The 9,361-nt window shown below is 38.2% G+C and overlaps 1 pseudogene; it reads left to right on the top strand.

Moving 5' to 3' along the window:
• The first annotated feature begins 3,601 nt into the window (after positions 1-3,601).
• LOC139392967 (GTPase IMAP family member 7-like) lies at positions 3,602-4,165 on the top strand (annotated as a pseudogene).
• Positions 4,166-9,361: the final 5,196 nt, after the last annotated feature.

The following is a 9,361-nucleotide window of genomic DNA, read 5'->3' as shown; positions in this document are numbered from 1 at the left end:
ATGACGTTAACATGAAATTCTAAACCAGCCTCCACTAGGTAAATGGGAATTTGAATTGGATTCCACCATTGTCAGGTCAGTACTTATAGTCTGTTTGCTTAAAACAATACGTTCTCATCAGCTTCTCACTTAATAATATTTTATTGTCAAAGGTATGCTTTCAAATAATGTGCGTTTATAGACTGACCAACCACAAGTACAAAAGTAATGCGCACACTTCCTGCATTTTAATCAGTCAACTTGCAATAATTTAGAAATTTGTATTGACAGAAATGTTACATAGCTCATCGTAGTTATTTACGTTTTGTAATGCTGATTTAATGTTATTATCTTATGTTAATCAAGCATGTTTATAACATAACAAAATATTCTCTGTACAAAATACACTACATTTACATTTCAGTATTTCAAACTACAACCAAAGTTATACAAACAAGTAATGACCTTCTCATACTGTTTTGTATTTTATATGTATATTTAACACCAAAATGTTCCACTTAGATTTGTTGTTAATCAGTTTTTAAATGGATATTGGTGCTACTTACCAAAAAGTGACAGTTAGTACAGATACTATAACACTCTGACATAAAGAAATATGATATACAAATGATACATTTAGTTATTCAACTTATAACAGTTATTCATATACGACTGTTTCCTTTAACCTAGTTGTTCACATTGTATTCACAATGCTAGACATCCATGTCATACGCCCACCCATCCACCCTGACCTCCAATCGTTTCTGCCTTAAGTAACCTTTAGTCTTATGGAACCATATCAAAAGTAACAAATCTTACTCATTTGGTTGTCCCGGATTTGCGTTTACTATGATACGTCTAGTCTATGAGACCAGGATGTCTTGCCAGGCAGTCATTGTCAATCGGAATGTGTTCTTAATTGGCCTGCCGGGTAAAACAAAGGTAAAAATAAATACAATAAAATAAAAATCAGCTGAAGAGCTAATCAGATCCCCAACATAAAGCAGTATAGCATCAACTGACTCATCAACCACACTACAAAACTACCTCTAGGGGGTCACATTTACCTTACAAAGTCCTCTGAGATATTGAGCTAATGGCTACATCTAATCCTGTTGTTCACCATTTTCTATTGGTGAATACATTCTTCATGTTTGCTTTCCCTGCCCTGTAAAGTTACCATGGTGCATTTCATTTTCATAGTGAAAATATTGCCTATTAGCTTTAAATGATGCTGCTATACATTCTCATTAACATGTCATAAATCGTCAGGACATCCATTTCAAAAGCATTTTTTAAACAACATTTGTTTTGTATAAATTATCAATACTGAAACAAAGACTCCACTGACTGAATATGTTGCTATCGAAGATTTTAATATGATCAAGTGTCATACACATTATTTGCATGTCTGCTTCACACACGTCACATAAAAAATGTTTTCATGTGATAACATGTAACAACATGTAAAGCAACATGTGATAGCATGAAACTACCCATGTGAAAACGTGATCATGTGAAGTGTTCCAAAAATAGTTGGAAAAACAAGTGAAATGGTTTTTTAATGTGAGGGACATAAGAGATTTCTGGACAGTGTCACTGTTTCCTCTGGCTTACCATGAAACGTCATATTTACAATGAATGTCAGCATTTTATTTCCTTCTCTAACAAATGTGGCTAATTCTTGTGTAATTTATCAGCAGGGCATGAATGTAAGTCATTAGTGAGTATCTTGTTGTTTCCACTATCGACATTGACTTATTGATTACAGTAATCATGGATTCCTAGAGCACAATAATGTGGTTTTCTTACACCAAAAACATAATTTCAGATAAAAAAAACAAACAAGAGCAATCAAAGTCACAATGTGAACATTTCAGGTCAAATAAGAAAACTAAGCATACATCTCAATATCTGTCAGTGGCTATATACAGTGAAAACAACAGGAATGTAGAAAAAAATCACATTCATATAACTGGAAAATTAAATAGCACAAGTTTTACGAAAGAAGTTTAATCCATTTACAATCAGTTTACACAATAAATCAATTTATAACATTTTAGAGTTTTCATACAATGATCTTCTTTTTAAGACACAATAATCCTGTAACCTAAAACATTCATTGGTAGCACTCTCATATTTTCCATAAATCTTAAGTCATTGTGCACTTATATTGAGCATTGCTTGTTTCCCTCGGAGGTATCCACGGTATCCACTTCTGTATAGCAGTGAGCCACCCCTTCGAATCAGGGAACATTTGATCAATGCCCGGCAATCCAGAAATCTTCCCCATCAGCCCCATCACCTGATGACGGTCTTTGTCAGTGTTTCTGAACACATGGTACCTGTTCCCACAGAGCTCAACTATCTGTTTAAGATGAGGGTCTGACTGGATAAACATCTCTATGTTCATGTTTTTCAGGTTCTCTCCATGAGTAAAGAGGACAATAGTTTTATCTTTGCCTTTAATCTTAAAGGCTTTTTCCAATTCATTTAAAGTCCCTCTCTTGCCCTCTGTGAATCGGCTAATTTTAATCACCAACAAGTACACACAAATCCCAGTCTCACAGTAATTACTGCAACGTGTCAGCTGTTCATCTTTTTTAACATATTCATCAAAGAAGTCAGGGGTATCAATGACTCTAACTTTTGCTCTTGAAAACTGCTTATTTTCTACCTGGCACTGTCTAGTGACTGGTAGAGAGCTTTGACATGATTTAAAAATGTCTTTCCCCAGGATTGTGTTGCCACTTGCACTCTTTCCGGTGCCTGCCTGTCCCAGTAAGACAATGTTCAAAATCTTGTTGGGGCTGCTTTTACTGTTCTCTGGTCCTGGTCCTCCTACTTCTGCTCCACTACCTGGTACCTCACTATCCTGTTGACTTTGACCTGATAAAACAGTAATAGGTACAATGTACTTGGATAGAAACGGGCATTTGATGACAGTATTAACTTGAGATATGTTAGGGGGAAAACATCTATGAAAGGCATTAACCTGTCGTGTAATTTCTTTTCGATAAATATGGCAATAAATTGACATTACATTGTATATGACTTAATCATTTAGAAAAAGTAATACTTACATTGTGACATGTTCCTCCTCTTCCTCCACCTTTGTAGAAAGCCTGAAAATAAAAAAGGGGCAACCTTGAGGAAAACAATTGGCCTCGGTTTCAGTTAGCAGGGACTTTTTCCGTTGGTAGTTGTATTAATAACAGTGTCAGTTCATTGAAACTTTAGTCTTCCATGCAACACATCCGATTTCTATGACGATTGCCTGGATTTCAAACGATCATGGTGACCCACAGGGAGGTCTCCAACATACGGTCTGTGCAAATCTGAAAGGAACCGGTTTGCATCTTCCTTATTGTAGAGACATGAAGCAAGTGGGAGGTTCTAAGAGAGCTTGGTGAATAAATAGTAAGATAACACTGTTTCTCCACATTCACCTTTCATTATCAAGACAATATGGGTAATTCTATGCCTGCAGGTGAGAGTTGAATGATTTCTGTTACTTTTCAGTTGAGTATGTTTTTCAAGTCTGGACATTTGTTTACTGGTTTTGAGGGATTTGATAACTTACAATGTATTATCTTTTGCAGGCCGTGACATTAGAATTGTGATGATTGGAAAAACTGGAGCGGGTAAAAGTGCCACGGGAAACACCATTCTGGGGCAAAACATTTTTACATCGATGGAAGACGCTAAATCGGTGACTGAGAGTTGTGTTAAAGAAAGAGTTCATGATAAAAGATGGATATATGTGGTGGACACACCAGGACTGTTAGACACAGGGAAGACTGAATAACTTGTCAAAAAGGAGATAGTGAGGTGTCTTCAAAAGTCAGCCCCTGGTCCTCATGTCTTCTTGCTGGTGGTGGAGGCAACGACATGGAGAAAGGAGGATCAGAATACTGTGGATGATCTGGAGAGGCTCTTTGGACGAGAGGTCTTCAAGTTCATGATTGTGCTCTTTACTCATGGTGATAAACTTGTGGGTCAAACAATAAACAACTTCATATCTGATGGCCATGAGTGTGTTCGAGCAATTATAAAACGCTGTTCTGGCAGATTCCATGTTTTCGACAATACAAGTGGAAGTAGAGGTCAAGTTGTTGAGCTGGTCAAGAAGATTGATGAGATGGTGGCAGTAGCTGGAGGAGGGTACTTCACACATAGAAGATAAAGCTTATGTTTTTAGACCATATCCTTAATTGTCCTTAATTATGGAGAAAGGGTCGGTGGAAAGTGCTGTGTCATGTTAGTGGAAAAGTACTGTAGAATATATTGCATATGTAGCAGGGCACGTTAACAGGAATCCTGTTCTCTAACTATAAGTCACTTGATTTCATGAGAAAAAGTTTCTGCAGTGAGGGTGTGTAATGAAAGTCAATGTGTCCTTGGATGAGTGTGAAAAAGATGCATAACTAGCATTGTTAAAATAAATGTTTTAATGAAATCTGACCAGACCAGTTCAAACCCTAAAAGAAGACAATGTTCAGCTGTACAATCACAGACTGCAGTAACAACACATTTGGTCAAAATGATGTCAAGAACGAAATCAAGCGCTGTAGCATCAGTTTTATCTTTTGACCAAGTGTCCTGGTTCAATTATCTTCTGTTTCAGTGAAAATGTAATGTCAAATTTGAGAACTACAAAATCCAAGTAAAAACCAAGGCAAACAGCAGTAAGTGAAGTTACGGCACTCTGGCTGTCTTCCACTGTGTCTGGACTGCAGTTATTGAGGTTTTCGCTGATATTCTATCAGGCTCTGAGTTCAGGCCATCCTGATCATGACACACACTTTCACACACACCATGAGAAAGCCAGTGATCCAGTTATCACCACAATAAACAGGGCACAATCACTAAATGCAATAAAAGTATAAACATTTGCCATTGTGAAATAGTTCTTACCTTATGGTGAACAAATGCTTAAGGGTTACTACAATACAACGTTCAGAACATGAAAATATAACTACAGTGCATTCGGAAAGTATTCAGTATTGTTTCAAAATGTATTAAATAAATGTTTTCCCTCATTAGTCTACACACAATACTCCATAATGAAAAAGCAAAAACAAGTTTTTAGACATATTTACAAACGTATTAAAAATTTAAAAAACAGATACCTTATTTACCTTATTTAGTATTCTGACCCTTTGCTATGAGACTCGAAATTGAGCTCAGGTGCATCCTGTTTCCATTGATCATCCTTGAGATGTTTCTACAACTTGATTGGACATGATTTGGAAAGGCAAGCACATGTCTATATAAGGTCCCACAGTTAACAGCGCATGTCAGAGCAAAAACCAATCCATGAGATGGAAGGAATTGTCTGTAGAGCTCTGAGACAGGATTTTGTCAAGGCACAGATCTGGGGAAGGGTACCAAAATATTTCTGCAGCATTGAAGTTCCCCAAGAACACAATGGCCTCCATCATTCTTAAATGGAAGAAGTCTGGAACCATCAAGACTCTTCCCAGAGCTGCCTGCCCAGCCAAACGGAGCAATCGGGGGAGAAGAACCTTGGTCAGGGAGGTGACCAAGAACCCGATAGTCAATCTGACAGAGCTCCAGTGATCCTCTGTGGAGATGGGAGAACCTTCCAGAAGGACAACCATCTCTGCAGCACTCCACCAATCAGGCATTTATGATAGCGTGGTCAGACAGAAGCCACTACTCAGTAAATGGCATATGACAGCTTGCTTGGAGTTTGTCTTGCAGACCATGAGAAACAAGATTTTCTGGTCTGATGAAATCAAGATTGAACTCTTTGGCCTGAATGCCAAGCTGAAAAAAACGTGGCACCATCCCTATGGTGAAGCATGGTGGTGGCAGCATCATGCTGTGGGGATATGTTTTAGTGGCAGGGACTGGAAGACTAGTCAGGATCGAGGGAAAGATGAACAGAGCAAAGTACTGAGAGATCCTTGATGAAAACCTGCTCCAAAGCGCTCAGGACCTCAGACAGGGGCAAAGGTTCACCTTCAAACAGGACAATGACCCTAAGCACACAGCCAAGTGTCGTGACGTTGTATTAGTTAATGTGATGACTGTTGCTCATCGAATGATTAAATGTTTCTAATTGCGTGATTAACTGAATCAAGCAATTATTAACTCATTAACCTGGGGCACCATGGGAAAATTAGTTTTTATTGAGTTTCTATTTCCCAAATTAACTCAAAGAATATGAGAATATCGATTTTACAACAGCCGCTAATTATTCAGTTACCTCTAGAGTCTTGTTCTGAACGGAAATCTGCACGGACCCGCGTCTCACCAATGAGTTCGCACCACACCAATCTTAGTTGAGTATTTATTTACTTGAAAGCTAAAATGATGATAAAAGATATACATACACAAAAACACATTATAGGCTATTGATTAGAACTTAGTATAACGGGCCAACACACTATGGCACGTGTTACCCAAAATGGGGATTTAAAAGAGAGAGAAAAAGAGAAAGTACACGAGAGAAATATACATTTGGGTGAATTTGTCAGCTATGCTTAATTCCAACCCTAGCCTTGCCCCAAACTGCCGCTCTTATGGGTCAGAATATAATGATGTCATTACGTGGGGAAGGTCTCCGTGGATTCTCCACGTGGACCGTTCAGGCTGCTCAATGACGCACTTCTCTGGCGCAACTCTCTGGTTGTCCTCACAATGTCAGTGTCCTTTTGGCTTCGGAGTCTGTTTCCTCACCCTTGCTCTGGAAGGGCTCTTCTGAGGACAGACAGGTCTGTAGCTCAGAGCTCACAGCGTAGGAATGAAACCACGATTCGATGGGGAGTGGAGGCTAGGTGGTTCGACTTGAATTCACCCACTTAGACACATCTACTCATCCGTAGCTTGGGTAGAAAAATATTTATTTGTCTTCAAACTGCATTTTGGGTTCATTGACTTTTTAGACCTCGGCTGCAGCTTGGGTCACTTAGTCTTATCTGTAAATTCTTCACTCACCGGTTTTATACCCTTGGGTCAGAAGTGGGCTTAACCGCCTTTAAGGCAATTCTCTTGGCGTTCCAAGTTAAGGGCAAGGTCTAGATTTTAATCATATCCAGTTTTATACAACTAACTTCACATTTCATCTTTACCAAAACATTATCTTTGATTTGGACATTTTCCATACAACGTACAATGTATAAACATCAAACATATACTAGGTAAACTGTTGACGTTACAATGTTTTTGTAATAACGTCATCTATTAACCTTTAATAACAAAACAAAAATGACATACATTTTCATAAACCATCTATCGTCATGACCACCATTGTGGCTGACGGAAACCATTGTTCCAAAGTCCCTTTATTTCATGTTTAATGTTCTGAAGCTGGTTCTCCATAGTGACAGGACAAAAGGAATTTGTCTGTGGCCTAAGATTTACCATGGGCGTGAGGGGTCATAAAACCCCACATCTTCAGACCCCTAGATCTCTCCTCCTCTGTTGGGGTTGAGAGATAATCTGTAGGGTTGTGGTCTCCTGTAACCTGACCTGATCAGGACAGTCATGACACAAGACAACGCAGGAGTGGCTTTGGGACAAGTCTGTGAATGTCCTTGAGTGGCCCAGCCAGAGCCCAGACTTGAACCCAATCGAACATCTCTGGAGAGACCTGAAAATAGCTGTGCAGAGACACTCCCCATCCAACCTGACAGAGCTTGAGAGGAAATGCAGAGAAGAATGTGAGAAACTCCCCAAATACAGGTGTGCCAAGCTTGTAGCGTCATACCCAAAAAGACTTGAGGCTGTAATCACTGCCAAAGGTGCTTCAACAAAGTACTGAGTAAAGGGTTTGAATACTTATGTAAATGTAATATTTTCTGTTTTTTATTATTTATAAATTAGCAAAAAAATCTAAAAACCTGTTTTGATTTGTCATTATGGGATATTGTGTGTAAATTGAAAAGGGAAAAATATAATTTAATACATTTTTAAACAAGGCTGTAATGTAACAAAATGTGGAAAATAGTAAAGGGGTCTGACTAAGTTCCGAATGCACTGTATATTGGACTCACAAGTATTATTATTATTATTATTATTAATAATAATAATAATAATATTAGTATTGTTTTCACCTTCTTAACATACCATACTTAAAATAGGACAATTGTTCTATTTAAGTCTGGCCAAGACTATATATTATTCTCTTTTTGCATAGAGACATGGTCACTGACCAATAGCCTGCATTAAGGAATGACCACTATGGAGAAAATATATAGAAAATCAGTACAGCAGGGTTTATAACAATGTACAGAACTAAACAGATTAAACCCGTTAGTGTCCCCAATTTTCCGAAAGTTGTCATGACAGGACAAGTATTACTCCCATGACTTTGATATCAAAGTTCATCTTCCTTCAGTAAGGTCAAGAACAAGCCTTATTTCTCCTGTTTTTAGGTTGCTAGCCATGATAAAGTATTACTTTATTTATTTATCAATCAATGTTTCACACTTAATATCTAGTCTTGATCTTCTATTCTATGTCTCTGTGCTGCCACAACATTAACAGTGGATCTGATTGTCAAGAAGTACTGCTATTACATCTCTTAAAAGTTTTTTTTTGTTAAGTGTAAAAATGTTTTAAACCTTAAACCTGAAACCTGCAGAAATGTCCACCAGAGCTGTTGCCAGGGAATTGAATGTTCATTTCTTTACCATAAGCCGCCTCCAACATCGTTTTAGAGAATTTGACAGTACATCCAGTGGTTTAACTGAACAGTGGTTTAACTGCCTTGTTCAGGGGTAGAACGACAGATTTTTACCTTGTCAGCTTGGGGATTTGATCCAGCAACCTTTTGGTTACTGGCCCAACACTCTAACACACTGTTCTCATACCTTGTCCTGGGGACCCAAAGGGTTGCACATTTTTGGTTTTGGCCCCAGCACTACACACCTGATTCAAATGATAAACTCATCATCAGGCTTTGAAGATTTGCATCAAGTGTGTCGTGCTAGGGCAAAAACAAAATGTGCAACCCTTTGGGTCCCCAGGACCAGGAATGAGAACCACTGCTCTAACCACTAGGCTACCTGTTACCCCAATGAACTACAACTATGAAGTGTAACTCAATACAATCTTTGACATTGTTGCATGTAGCGTTTATATTTTTGTCCAGTATAAATACTGTGTCCTGACATTACATCATAAGGACCTACTCTTTAGTAGCTCAATTGACAGCAAGAGTGAAAACAGGGTCTAACCTACAAATCCATGATTTTCCCCGCAAACACTTCTGTGGCGTTAATCTGATTAAATTGATATCATGTAGGCCATTTTTTAAATTTTTTTACATTATATACAGAATGTAAATAAACCCACAGTGTCTTACCTATCTTAGTTGAATGCACTGACTGTATGATACAACTGGAGTCTT

This window comes from Oncorhynchus clarkii, chromosome 33, assembly GCF_045791955.1.
Source record: "Oncorhynchus clarkii lewisi isolate Uvic-CL-2024 chromosome 33, UVic_Ocla_1.0, whole genome shotgun sequence".
NCBI lineage: Eukaryota > Metazoa > Chordata > Actinopteri > Salmoniformes > Salmonidae > Oncorhynchus > Oncorhynchus clarkii.
This window is presented reverse-complemented; position numbering and strand designations above follow the sequence as displayed.